Source organism: Oncorhynchus masou, unplaced genomic scaffold (assembly GCF_036934945.1).
Source record: "Oncorhynchus masou masou isolate Uvic2021 unplaced genomic scaffold, UVic_Omas_1.1 unplaced_scaffold_2049, whole genome shotgun sequence".
Classification (NCBI taxonomy): domain Eukaryota; kingdom Metazoa; phylum Chordata; class Actinopteri; order Salmoniformes; family Salmonidae; genus Oncorhynchus; species Oncorhynchus masou.
In genome coordinates this window covers 1-15353 of record NW_027008537.1, presented here as the reverse complement: position 1 = coordinate 15353, position 15353 = coordinate 1, and positions in this window count along the sequence as shown.

Genomic DNA, 15353 nt, shown 5'->3' with positions numbered 1-15353 from the left:
GAGACAGACTGAGCAAGAGAGAACTGACGTGGCTGAGGTAATAGAGACAGACTGACCTGACAGTGAGGTTAGAGAGACAGACTGACCTGACGCTGAGATAAGAGAGACAGACTGACCTGACGCTGAGGCAAGAGAGACAGACTGACCTGACGCTGAGGCAAAGAGAGAGACAGACTGACCTGACGCTGAGGCAAGAGAGAGAGACAGACTGACCTGACGCTGAGGCAAGAGAGAGACAGACTGACCTGACGCTGAGGCAAGAGAGAGAGAGACAGACTGACCTGACGCTGAGGCAAAGAGAGAGACAGACTGACCTGACGCTGAGGCAGAGAGAGAGACAGACTGACCTGACGCTGAGGCAAGAGAGAGACAGACTGACCTGGCGCTGAGGCAAGAGAGAGACAGACTGACCTGACGCTGAGGCAAGAGAGAGAGACAGACTGACCTGACGCTGAGGCAAGAGAGAGAGACAGACTGACCTGACGCTGAGGCAAGAGAGACAGACTGACCTGACGCTGGGAGGTAAGAGAGACAGACTGACCTGACGCTGAAATGGAAGAGAGACAGACTGACCTGACGCTGAGGTAATAGAGACAGACTGACCATACCAACTACCACATCATACCGTCCAGCATAACAGCTACCATGTCTAAAAATATACCTCTCCTCCATCACCCCCTCTCTCCCTCATCTCTCCCTCCTCTCATCTCTCCCTCATCTCTCCCTCCTCTCATCTCTTTCATCTCTCCTCCTCTCACACCTCTCCCTGCTCTCTTCCCTCTCATCTCTCCCTCCCTCCCCCTCCATCTCTCCCTCCTTCCTCATCTCTCCTGCTTTCTCCTCATCTCTCCCTCATCTCTCCCTCATTCTCTCTCTCATCTCTCCCTGCTCTCTCCCTCTCATCTCTCTCTCATCTCTCCCTCCTCCTCATCTCTCCCTGCTCTCTCCTCTCATCTCTCCTCTCTGTCCTCATCTCTCCCTCCCTCTCATCTCCCTGCTCTTCCCTCTCATCTCTCCCTCCCTCCTCTCTGTCCTCATCTCTCTCATCTCCCCCTCCTCTCATCTCTCCTGCTCTCTCCCTCTCATCTCTCTCTCCCTCCCTCTCTGTCCTCATCTCTCTCATCTCTCCTCCTCTCATCTCTCCCTGCCCCTCTCTCCCCCTCATCTCCTCTCCCTCCCTTCTGTCCTCCTCTCTCTCTCATCTCTCCCTCCTCTCATCTCTCTCTCTCATCTCTCCCTCCTCTCATCTCTCCCTCCTTTCTCATCTCTCCTCCTCTCATCTCTCACGTCCTCTCTCTAAAGCATAGCAACCAACCAGCCACAGCATGCTAGCTGATCCATTATATTTAATTTATTTATTTTTAACATATTTATTTTAATAATAATGTAGAATAGTCTGTATATATACAATAAGTACGTAAATAGATAGTGATAACATATGCTGGGGGGGGGGGGGGTACAACAAATTACAGATTATATAAAGACCTTAAAAGAATCACAGATTGATTGTTTGAACAAGAGATTTTTTTATTTTTACTTTTTTTACCTTTATTTTACAAGACAGGTATGGAAACTGATTTGCATAATTAATTTTTTTATTTTTTATTTTACTAGGCAAGTCAGTTAAGAACAAATTCTTATTTTCAATGACGGCCTGGGAACAGTGGGTTAACTGCCTGTTCAGGGGCAGAATGACAGATTTGTACCTTGTCAGCTCGGGGATTTGAACTTGCAACCTTTCGGATACCAGTCCAACGCTCTAACCACTAGGCTTCCCTGCCGCCCCGCTGAATGGTCTTAATTTACTGCTCGAATTCGTAAAAGAAAACACGGAAGTTTTTTATTAGTGAATTTACATTTATGAATATGACATTTTTCCATTCGCATTTTTGAATTTATAAAGGTAAAATAGGTTTTCTTTATCGATTTTATGGTTAAGGAGACCGAGCAGCACATTCTCCCAAAACAAACAAAAGACATCAAGAATATTAACAATTATAAAACTATAAATATCTTTCCATAATTGTTTTACATGTAGACAATGCCAAAATAAATTAACTGTTTCTGGATGCTCAACACAAAAAGTACAATCAATGTTAATTTCTTTTTTGGGTTTCTTCAGGTAATGATTTTCAGGGTAATACTCATGGATCATTCTGAAGGAGACCTCTTTGACCTTGTTAACAAGCAGGTATTTGTGTGGTAAATAACCAGACTTTTCCCAACAGATATTAGTGACCAATGTATTCAGTAAGTTGGAAAGCATAAGGAATGGATACAATCTCCCTTTGAAATGAAGCAGATCTGTTGTTCTGAGGGAACGAGGAGAAACATAGTGTCAGGACCCGGTTTCGAACCTGGGTCTCCGGAGTGAGAAACAGTCACTTAACCAACTGAGCCACGAATAGACAGCAGAACCCAGAAGATGAGGCAGACACAGCAGTACTTAAGACGGTGTATTTAATAAAGAAAAATCCTAAAATGCAAAAAATGGCAAATCCAAAAGGTGGTAGGAAAAACACAAAAAGACCTCAAAAGAAACTCACCAAAAAATAAACAAAAACAAAAACAGAATACCACAAGAACTTCACCCGGAATCGACAAGAGTACACAGAACACTAGGGCAGGGTGCTAACATACAAACACAGAGCACAGAACTGAGGGAAACAAAGGGTTTAAATACAATCAGGGAAAACGAGACACAGGTGCAAATAATAATGGGGATCAAGGGAAAAACATAGGGACAAAAAGCACAATGGGTACATCTACTGACCAAAACCCGGAACAACCCTGGCCAAATCCTGACAGAATCCCCCTAGGAACGGCTCCTGACGTTCCTACCAGCTCTCTCAGGGTGGAGGCCCTGAACTGACGAATGAGGTCAGGGTCCAGGATGTCTTTGGCAGAACCAGGAGCGCTCCTCAGGACCGTAGCCTTCCCAGTCCACCAGATACTGCCAGGACCGCTGCACCCGGCGGAATCCAGTATCCGGTGGACGGTATAAGCCGGCTGGCCTCCAATGACACGAGACGGAGGGGGAGGTCTGTCTGCCGGGACAAGGAGAAAAAACAACAGGTTTTAACAATGACACATGAAATGTGGGATTAATCTTAAGGGATCTGGGTAAGTGTAGGCGATAAGAAACTGGGTTAACTCTCCTGGCAACCTTGAAGGGACCGATGTATTTTTGGGACAGCTTGCGAGACTCCACCCGTAGAGGTAAGTCTCTTGTGGAAAGCCAGACTCTCTGGCCGGGGCGCAGGGTAGGCCCGGGACGGCGACGTCTGTTGGCTTGTTGTTGATACCTCTGTGAGAACGCATCAGATTAAGACGGGTCTTCCTCCACATAAGCCGACAGCGTCTGACGAACCTCAAGGCTGAAGGCACTCTGACTTCTGCCTCCTGGTCCGGAACAATGGAGGAGCATAGCCAAACTGACACTCGTGCGGGGACATACCAGTGGAGGAGCGCAAGGTGTTGTGCGCGTATTCGGCCCAAACAATAAAGGATGACCATGTGGACGGGTTGTCACGAGTCATACATCGGAGGGTGGTTTCCAGCTCTTGATTCATCCTCTCTGTTTGGCCGTTGGACTCCGGATAGTACCCTGAAGATAGACTGGCAGAAGCCCCCATGAGTTGGCAGAAGGCCTTCCAAAACCTTGAGGCGAACTGGGGACCTCTGTCAGAAACCACATCTTGAGGAATGCCGAAGACTCGGAACACATGATTAATTACCAACTCAGCCGTTTCCTTGGCAGAAGGTAACTTAGTCAGAGGGACGAACCTGGCGCCTTTGAAAACCTGTCGATTATGACTAGGATAGTGAGTATTGCCATGGGATGGAGGAAGTCCAGTAATAAAGTCCAATGAGATATGGGACCAGGGTCTGTGGGGAACAGGTAAGGGTGAAGGAGTCCTTGAGGGGCGGAGGGAGAAGATTTGCCCTGGCAGCACACGGGGCAGGCATTGACGAAAGTGGCAACGTCTTCTCTTATGGTAGGACACCCAGAACTTACGCTGGATGAACTCCAAGGTGCGACCTACGCCCGGATGACAGGTGAGGCGAGAGGAGTGCCCCCACAGAAGGACCTGAGTCCTCACTGCCTTGGGGACAAACAACCGATTGGGAGGGCCTCCTTTAGGGTCCCGGTTCGCTAGCTTGAGCACGTCTCACGGTATCCCCAACTTGCCACGAGATCGGAGCCACAATCTTAGCAGCAGGAAGGACAGGCATGTCCGTGTCATCTCGAATGGCAGGAGCGTAGACTCGGGACAGGGCATCCGGTTTGAGATTCTTGACCCGGGCCGATAGGTGAGGATAAACTGGAATCGATTGAAGAAAAAGAGACCATCTAGCTTGTCTAGAGTTCAATCGCTTCGCCTGCTGGATATACTCCAGATTTTTGTGGTCCGTAAGCACTTGAAACGGGTGAAGCCCCCTCGAGCCAGTGTCTCCATTCCTTCAATGCCATCTTAACCGCTAGGAGTTCACGATCCCCACATCGTAGTTCCTCTCAGTCGGGGTAAGCCGTGTGAAGAAAGCGCACGGATGAAGCTTCTTGTCTTCACCCTCTGAGACAGGACAGCTCCAACACCAACCTCTGATCGTCTACCTCCACCACAAATGGTTCATCCGTAGTCGGTAGTATCAGGATGGGAGCAGAGAGGACGCTGCTTGAGTCCTTGGAAGGCAGTCTCAGCTTCTCTTCCCCACAAAAACCCTTGCATTGCCACCTTTGGTTAAAGCTGAGAGAGGAGCTGCCAAACTGAAGTTCTTGATGAACTTGCGGTAAAAGTTTGTGAAGCCCAGGAAACGCTGAACATCGCGGTTTGGGGTGGGCCAATCCGCTACCGCCCTACCTTCCTAGGGTCCATTTGGACTCGGCCGGGTTCCACTACAAATCCCAGGAATTGTACTCGGGATGAATGGAATTCACATTTTCCTGACAACGTACAGATGGCTGTCAGGAGCGTTTGAGTACTTGTCTGACATGCTTAGTGTGTTCTTGAAGGGAGCTCGAAAAGATGAGGATGTCATCCAAGTAAACGAACACAAATATGTTAAGCATATCCTAAGCACATCGTTTATGAGCGCTTGGAACACCGCTGGGGCGTGGTCAGGCCGAAGGGCATCACCAAGTATTCATAGTGACCAGTAGCGTGTTGAAAAGCGGTCTTCCACTCGTCACCAGGTCTGATCCGCACAAGATGGTATGCGTTCCGCCCAGGTCAAGCTTAGTGAAAACAACTGCTTCCTGGAGCAGCTCGAAGCCTGGCCATAAGGAGTGCGGGTAACGGTTACGGACGGTTGTGTCATTGAGTCCCCGGTAGTCGATGCAAGGACGAACCACCATCTTTCTTGGCCTGAAAAACCCTGCTCCCGCCGAGGTTGATGGACGCATGAGGCCTGCTTCAGAGAGTCCTTGATGTAGGTATCCATAGCAGCTCGTTCGGGTGGAGATAGGGAAAAGATCCGACCCCTGGGGGGGCAAGTGCCCGAAACAGGTCGATGGGGCAATCGTAAGATCTATGGGGTGGTGCATGGTGGCCCTCTGTTTGCTAAACACCAGTTTGAGGTCATGGTAACACTCGGGAACTCGGGTAAGGTCGATGGATTCTAAAGACTGGGTAGAACTCGGGGAATTCTGGAAAATACAAGGCAAGTAGCCAGCACGTAGGACCCCACTGCTTGATAGTGCCCACAGACCAGTCGATGTGAGGGTTATGGCTGTGAAGCCAGGGAACATCCAGGACGAGAGGGAACTCGGAACAGGAGATCAAATGAAAGTTCATCAATTCCTGGTGTTGTGAAACTGAAAGTCTCAAGGAGGTAGTGACATGAGTGACAAGTCCAGATCCCAAAGGGCTTCCATCCAATGTAGTAACCCTCATGGGGTCACTTAGAGGTTCAGAGGGAACGCCATTCTCCTTTCGCCCAGACACCATCCATGAAGTTACCTGCGGCTCCAGAGTCTACCAAGGCTTGAAGGTGAAGCTTGTGGTTGTCCCAGGAGAGGTGACTGGAATGAGCAGACGGGAGTTGGACGGATGGGGAGGAGGTTATGTTTCCCGTTACAGTTCCCCCCTGGTCTGTACGGGACAGAGAGCGTTTCCCTGGAGCCCGGGACACGTGGAACGGAAATGGCGGTTTGCCGAATATAGACAGCGTCGCTCCCTCATCCGGCGGTCTCTTCCAGCCTGGGAGATGCGTCCAATCTGCATGGGTTCCGGTGGAGCCAGCGATGATAAAGGTGGGGACTCGGAGCTGGGACTGATAGGGGCTAGAGGTCTACGGTTGAGTTCTCTCTCTCTCAGACGCTGGTCAATGCGTGAGCCAACTGATCAGGGACTCGAGATTGTCGGTGGTTCCTGAGTGGTCGTTCATCTTGGATAGTGTCGGAAAGGCCTTTCAGAAAGCACACCGTGAGCGCCTCGTTGTTCCAGCCACTCGCTGCTGCCACCGTGCGGAACTGGATGGCATAGTCCGTCACGCCTGCGCCAACCTTGATGGAGAGTCAGGAGCTGTTTGGCTGAGTCAGAACCACTGCTTGGGCCTTGAAACACTCGTTTGAATTCCTCAGCAAAGGCAGAGTAGCTGGCACAGCAGGAACCATGGGCATCCCACACAGCAGTAGCCCAGGCCAGGGCTTTTCCGACAGCAGGGTGATGATATATATGAGATCTTAGACCCGGTCGGTGGAACGACGAGGGCTGCAGCTCAAAGGAGAGAGAACATTGAGTGAGAAAGCCTTTACAAGCACTTGGATCACCTGAGAACCGTTGGGGAGGTGGAAGACGAGGTTCAGCCAGGGGGTTAACTGCCGTGGGTACGTGAACCTGAGGTACTGGGACGGAAACTGTTGCCGGGAGTAAGTCGATCAGATATTTGCTTAATGGAAGTCAGCATCTCCGACAGAAGATGAGAATGTCTAGCCATTAAGGCCTCTTGCTGAACCAGGGCGGCTTCGTGGCGTTGGACAGTCTCCTGGTGGTGGGACAGCGTGGCAAAAGGTCCTGGGAACTGGCTGCCTCTGGGTTCATTTTTGGCTCTGTGTTTCTGTCAGGACCCGGTTTGAACCTGGGTCTCCGGAGGAGGAAACAGTCACTTAACCAACTGAGCCACGAATGACAGCAGAACCCAGAAGATGAGGCAGACACAGCAGTACTTAAGACGGTGTATTTAATAAAGAAAAAATCCTAAAATGCAAAAAATGGCAAATCCAAAAGGTGGTAGGAAAAACACAAAAAAGACCTCAAAAACTCACCAAAAAATAAACAAAACAAAAACAGAATACCACAAGAACTTCACCCGGAATCGACAAGAGTACACAGAACACTAGGGCAGGGTGCTAACATACAAACACAGAGCACAGAACTGAGGGAAACAAAGGGTTTAAATACAATCAGGGGAAACGAGACACAGGTGCAAATAATGGGGATCAAGGGAAAACATAGGGACAAAAAGCACAATGGGGACATCTACTGACCAAAACCCGGAACAACCTGGCCAAATCCTGACACATAGTTTCCCCATTGGAGAGTCAACTGGATTAAGGAGGGTGGATCAAGAAGGTTGAGGTCTGGTTCACACCTCTAAACAACGTGAGAGTTCCAGATGGAATAGCATCAAAGACTATGGTGAACTCTCTCTGGTGTAACAGGGATATTGTAACAAGATAAAAGGTCCTCATAAATTGAGTAACAATCATTCTACATTATAAAGTTGATTCACCAGCAGGATATGGTTATTAAACCAGTTCTTAGAACATAAAGGCTTGTGTCTATACAAAATGTCCTTATTGTTCCAAATTAAATACCTATGTGGAGGAAATGATGTTTACGACCACGCTAATAATACTTGAGTTCCAGATGGAACAGCATCAGAGACTATGGAGAACTCTCTGTGTAACAGCATCAGAGACTATGGAGGACTCTCTGTGTTACAGCATCAGAGACTATGGAGAACTCTCTAGGTGTTACAGCATCAGAGACTATGGAGAACTCTCTGTGTTACAGCATCAGAGACTATGGAGAACTCTCTGTGTAACAGCATCAGAGACTATGGAGAACTCTCTAGGTGTTACAGCATCAGAGACTATGGAGGGAACTCTCTGTGTTACAGCATCAGAGACTAGGAGAACTCTCTGTGTTACAGCATCAGAGACTATGGAGAACTCTCTGTGTACAGCATCAGACTATGGAGAACTCTAGGTGTTACAGCATCAGAGACTATGGAGAACTCTCTGGGTGTTACAGCATCAGAGACTATGGAGAACTCTCTGTGTTACAGCATCAGAGACTATGGAGAACTCTCTGTGTTACAGCATCAGACTATGGAGAACTCTGTGTTACAGCATCAGAGACTATGGAGAACTCTAGGTGTCACAGCATCAGAGACTATGGAGAACTCTCTATGTGTCACAGCATCAGAGACTATGGAGAACTCTCTGTGTTACAGCATCAGAGACTATGGAGAACTCTGTGTTACAGCATCAGACTATGGAGAACTCTCTAGGTGTTACAGCATCAGAGACTATGGAGAACTACTCTAGGTGTTACAGCATCAGAGACTATGGAGAACTCTCTAGGTGTTACAGCATCAGAGACTATGGAGAACTCTCTAGGTGTTACAGCATCAGAGACTATGGAGAACTCTCTGTGTTACAGCATCAGAGACTATGGAGAACTCTCTGTGTTACAGCATCAGAGACTATGGGAGAACTCTCTAGGTGTTACAGCATCAGAGACTATGGAGAACTCTGTGTTACAGCATCAGAGACTATGGAGAACTCTCTGTGTTACAGCATCCAGACTATGGAGAACTCTCTAGGTGTTTACAGCATCAGAGACTATGGAGAACTCTCTGTGTTACAGCATCAGAGACTATGGAGAACTCTCTGTGTTACAGCATCAGACTATGGAGAACTCTCTAGGTGTTACAGCATCAGAGACTATGGAGAACTCTCTGTGTTACAGCATCAGAGACTATGGAGAACTCTAGTGTTACAGCATCAGACTATGGAGGATTCTCTGTGTCAGCATCAGAGACTATGGAGAACTCTCTGTGTTACAGCATCAGAGACTATGGAGAACTCTCCTAGGTGTTACAGCATCAGAGACTATGGAGAACTCTCTAGGTGTTACAGCATCAGAGACTATGGAGAACTCTCTAGGTGTTACAGCATCAGAGACTATGGAGAACTCTCTAGGGTGTTACAGCATCAGAGACTATGGAGAACTCTAGGTGTTACAGCATCAGAGACTATGGAGAACTCTAGGTGTTACAGCATCAGAGACTATGGAGAACTCTAGGTGTTACAGCATCAGAGACTATGGAGAACTCTAGGTGTTACATCAGAGACTATGGAGAACTCTCTGTGTTACAGCATCAGAGACTATGGAGAACTCTCTGTGTGTTACAGCATCCCAGAGACTATGGAGAACTCTCTAGGTGTTACAGCATCAGAGACTATGGAGAACTCTCTGTGTTACAGCATCAGAGACTATGGAGAACTCTGTGTTACAGCATCAGAGACTATGGAGAACTCTCTGTGTTACAGCATCAGAGACTATGGAGAACTATCTAGGTGTTACAGCATCAGAGACTATGGGAGAACTCTAGGTGTTACAGCATCAGAGACTATGGAGAACTCTCTGTGTTACAGCATCAGAGACTATGGAGAACTCTCTAGGTGTCACAGCATCAGAGACTATGGAGAACTCTCTGTGTTAGCATCAGAGACTATGGAGAACTCTAGGTGTTACAGCATCAGAGACTATGGAGAACTCTCTGTGTTACAGCATCAGAGACTATGGAGAACTCTCTGTGTTACAGCATCAGAGACTATGGAGAACTATCTAGGTGTTACAGCATCAGAGACTATGGAGAACTCTCTAGGTGTTACAGCATCAGAGACTATGGAGAACTCTGTGTTACAGCATCAGAGACTATGGAGAACTCTAGGTGTCACAGCATCAGAGACTATGGAGAACTCTCTCGGTGTTACAGCATCAGAGACTATGGAGAACTCTCTAGGTGTTACAGCATCAGAGACTATGGAGAACTCTCTGTGTTACAGCATCAGAGACTATGGAGAACTCTGTGTGTTACAGCATCAGAGACTATGGAGAACTCTCTAGGTGTTACAGCATCAGAGACTATGGAGAACTCTCTGTGTTACAGCATCAGAGACTATGGAGAACTCTCTACTGTGTTACAGCATCAGAGACTATGGAGAACTATCTGTGTTACAGCATCAGACTATGGAGAACTCTCTAGGTGTTACAGCATCAGAGACTATGAGAACTCTGTGTTACAGCATCAGACTATGGGAGAACTCTCTAGTTTACAGCATCAGAGACTATGGAGAACTCTCTAGGTGTTACAGCATCAGAGACTATGGAGAACTCTCTGTGTTACAGCATCAGACTATGGAGAACTCTCTAGGTGTACTTATTTTCCATCATAATCTGCAAATAAATTAATTTCCTCATTTTGTCTGTCATAGTGGAAGTGTACCTATGATGAAAATTACAGGCCTCTCTCATCTTTTTAAGTGGGAGAACTTGCACAATTGGTGGCTGACTAAATACTTTTTTGCCCCACTGTATATGGTCAGTAAGGCCATTATCAGAGAAAAACAGTGTAATGTCAGTATAAATAGCTCTATGGTCAGTAAGGACCATTATCAGAGATAAACAGTGTAATGTCATTATAAACAGCTCTATGGTCAGTAAGGACAATTATCAGAGAAAAACAGTGTAATGTCAGTATAAACAGCTCTATGGTCAGTAAGGACAATTATCAGAGAAAAACAGTGTAATGTCAGTATAAACAGCTCTATGGTCAGTAAGGACAATTATCAGAGAAAACAGTGTAATGTCAGTATAAACAGCTCTATGGTCAGTAAGGACAATTATCAGAGATAAACAGTGTAATGTCAGTATAAATAGCACTATGACCAATAAGAGGAGTGACCAGGATGTTAACAGAAACAGCCTGTTAATCAAAACATTTAGACACCAACCAAAGATCTGTGGTGATTGTCTGGAGTGGGTCTTATTACTCCAAGTGAAAGACTCGTCATTAGGAAACGTTACTCTCCAAATATCTACAATATCAAACCTTTCCATCAACTGCCTCAAACTTGTATTCATGGAAGTGGACTGTTCCGGAGGCCATCTATCAATTAAATTATTCGAGAAATATTAAAATCCCCCACCTACTATAAGTAAAGCATTAGGGATCTTGGTTAGCCAACGGAGAATACGCTTTTCTGAAGATTCAACTTACTGATCGTTTTCAAGTTTGGAATAGTACCCATACATGTTGGTAATAATAATAGTGATGTTGTTACAGTTGATAACAAGAGAAAGAAAAAAAGTGATCAAAAGGGTCGAGTCTGAGTGCAAAGTACTTCCATTGAAGTGAATCTTTAGAGTGATAACTGCAGCAGAGCGTCCAGAACCATGCGGATCCTCCGTGCGGTGCACAAACTGACCGCGAGTCATAACGCTGGTATTCACAACCACACTGACTTGTCTGGAACCAACACCGAGCAGGATTCACGGTTTCACGAGTCAAAACCTTTCCCCCCACGTGGATAGTCGAGTAAGAAAAATACAAGTTGAACTTTCGTTTATTTTTAATTTTTTTTGTAGTTTACTTTGGGCGCGAAGGGCTGTGTTGGGTGAGTAAAGAAAGTATAAACGTGACATGAATGGGCGACAACGTACAAACACGCATGTTGTGAAGGACATTCTGCTGCGTGTGTTTTAACCTCGGTTCCGTGTTAATGTTTGATTTCAGAGCTCTACACGGGAGAGAGGAGGAGGAAGAATAAAACTGAAACGACAGTTGGTGGAGTCGAGGTAGGAACACGGGAGAATGGATGTGCAGGTGCCAGGAATGCAGGTAAGAACAAACCTTTTTCTCCGTTTGTGTTCGAATTTACTCTGACCCTATATATCTGTGTGTGTGTGATATATATTATGTGTGTGTTGATTTGTGAACTGTTGTAGGGGGCTTTTGTAGTAAGAAGCGCAGTAGACTAGACACAGGTGTACGAGGACATCGCCAGCACTAGACCAAGGAAACAGCTTTTGAAGTAGCCAATACAAATACAAATTGATTGTCTTTTTGTTCGCGTATTGTTTGTCTATTATATGTCGTCACCGTCATAGAACTCTTAACGTTCACTTTTGTGCTTCTGTGTACTTCTGCAGCAGATGGAATTATTTATTGAAAACAAATAGCATGTACTGGATGTATCAGGGGAAGTGTGTGTGTGTGTGTGTGTGTTTCCTCCTTCCTCCAGCTGGGTGACCCTAAACTAGGGTCTCAGGGTCAGTGTGCTCTGGGATTAAAAACAACTGTCCATCTGTGTCTACCAAAAATGGCACCCTATTCCCTACATAGTGCACCATGTTTTAGAAGCAGTGCACTAGAGAATCGTGTAGCATTTGGTAGAGACACAGTGCTGGACCTTCCGGCTGACGATGGTCGTCCAGATGGATTCTGTTCTCTCTCTCTCTCTCTCTCTCTCACTCTCTCTCACTCACACACACACACACACACACACACACACACACACACACACACACACACACACACACACACACACACACACACACACACACACACACACACACACACACATATTGACCAAGTTCTCAACAGCAGTGTGAATCACCCTTTAACCCATACAGTCATAAAAACAAGGTGTTATATTGTATGAGGAAGTTATTGGAGATATTTCCTGGAATATCTCTCCAAGGAGACAGTCTGCAAGCCTGTATTTTCTGCTATTTGGAGGTGAACATGTCTGGTTCCCCACTGAAATGGAGTCCTCATTCATATTGTTCCAAATCTAGAGAGTTTTGTCTTTATGACATCACACAAATCTGTGTTTAGGACTGTGATGTCACAAAGGGCTCTGATTATGACATCATAAAAGCTGTTGAACTTTCCCTCGACCTGCCCATTATAAATAAGTTATTCCTGACACTAGAAAGTATGAAGAGAGAACACAAAGTCCAAGCTCTCGCTCTCTCTCTCTCTCTCTCTCTCTCTCTCTCTCTCGCTCTCTCTCTCGCTCTCGCTCTCTCTCTCGCTCTCTCTCTGCTCTCGCTCTCGCTCTCTCTCTCGCTCTCTCTCTCGCTCTCTCTCTCTCGCTCTCTCTCTCGCTCTCTCGCTCTCTCTCTCGCTCTCTCTATCTGGAGTTTATAGGGAAATGTGATTGGTAGCTCTTATGTCACAATGGCTAATTTGCATAGCAGACTTCCGTTCTCCTCCATTGGCTACAGCAGGTGTATAAAAGAGGCTGGTTATTTTTAACCTTGGTCAGACCACTACAGGTGCTGAGCCAACACAGCTCCTGCTGGAAGCTGCAGTCCGTAATTCAATGTTCGTAATGTTTTTGATACTTTAAGTTTTGAAGCTTGGCTCAAGCAAGCTAAAACCCAGCAGGCTCAAGTAAGCTAAAACCCACATGGCAGCAAAAACTAACCAGCAGAAATTGTTAAGTCAGAAATGATTTAAACACTTTCCTGTAGGCTACTATTTACTAGTTAAAAAAAATCATGTATGTCATATAAAATATATTCACCCCACCCAGTATTGTAATCAATACTTACCAGAAAACATGTAGTCCTTGGCTCAGACAGTGTAGTAGTGTGGGCTCTATAGCATCTCATTGGTGTGCCAGATCTTGAGAATCAGCTGTACATGTGATGGAAGAATGCACTATGCATGTAGAGGGTTGCAATTCCATTGAATTGTGGATATTTGAACCAAAATATGCCACAACACCTAGTATTGCCTTGTGTGTTTCCCACAAAAAGGTTCACTGTTATAAGCTAACACTTTTTTTGATGAATTTAAACAAAAAATTCCCCAAATTCCTTGGAATGTTTCTGGAAAGATTCCGGAAAGTTTCCGACCCTTTGCAACCCGTTGATAACACCACTACAGTCTGATGGGTTAGAGAGAGATGATAACACCACTGCAGTCTGATGGGTTAGAGATGATAACACCACTACAGTCTGATGGGTTAGAGAGATGATAACACCACTACAGTCTGATGGGTTAGAGAGAGATGATAACACCACTACAGTCTGATGGGTTAGAGATGATAACACCACTACAGTCTGATGGGTTAGAGATGATAACACCACTACAGTCTGATGGGTTAGAGAGATGATAACACCACTACAGTCCTGATGGGTTAGAGATGATAACACCACTACAGTCTGATGGGTTAGAGATGATAACACCACTACAGTCTGATGGGTTAGAGAGATGATAACACCATACTACAGTCTGATGGGTTAGAGAGAGATGATAACACCACTACAGTCTGATGGGTTAGAGAGAGATACAGTCTCATAGAGAGATGATAACACCACTACAGTCAGTGGGTTGGAAGTGATACGCCACTACAGTCTGATGGGTTAGAGAGAGATAACTACAGTCTGATGGGTTAGAGAGAGAGATGATAACACCACTACAGTCTGATGGGTTAGAGAGATGATAACACCACTACAGTCTGATGGGTTAGAGAGAGATAACGCCACTAACGTCTGATGGGTTAGAGAGAGATGATAACTACAGTCTGATGGGTTAGAGATGATAACACCACTACAGTCTGATGGGTTAGAGAGAGATGATAACACCACTACTGTCTGATGGGTTAGAGATGATGCTTACCACTACAGTCTGATGGGTTAGAGAGAGATGATAACACTACACTACAGTCTGATGGGTTAGAGAGAGATGATAACACCACTACAGTCTGATGGGTTAGACGATGTCTGATAACACCACTACAGTCTGATGGGTTAGAGAGAGATGATAACACCACTACAGTCTGATGGGTTAGAGAGAGATGATAACACCACTACTGTCTGATGGGTTAGAGATGAGATGATAGAGATGATAACACCACTACAGTCTGATGGGTTAGAGATGATAACACCACTACAGTCTGATGGGTTAGAGATGATAACGCCACTACAGTCTGATGGGTTAGAGAGATGATAACACCACTACAGTCTGATGGGTTAGAGATGATAACACCACTACAGTCGATGGGTTAGAGAGAGATATAACGCCACTACAGTCTGATGGGTTAGAGATGATAACACCACTACAGTCTGATGGAGTTAGCGATGATAACGCCACTACAGTCTGATGGGTTGAGAGAGATGATAACGCCACTACAGTCTGATGGGTTAGAAATGATAACACCACTACAGTCTGATGGGTTAGAGAGAGATGATAACACCACTACAGTCTCATGGGTTAGAGAGAGATGATAACACCACCTACAGTCTGATGGGTTAGAGAGAGAT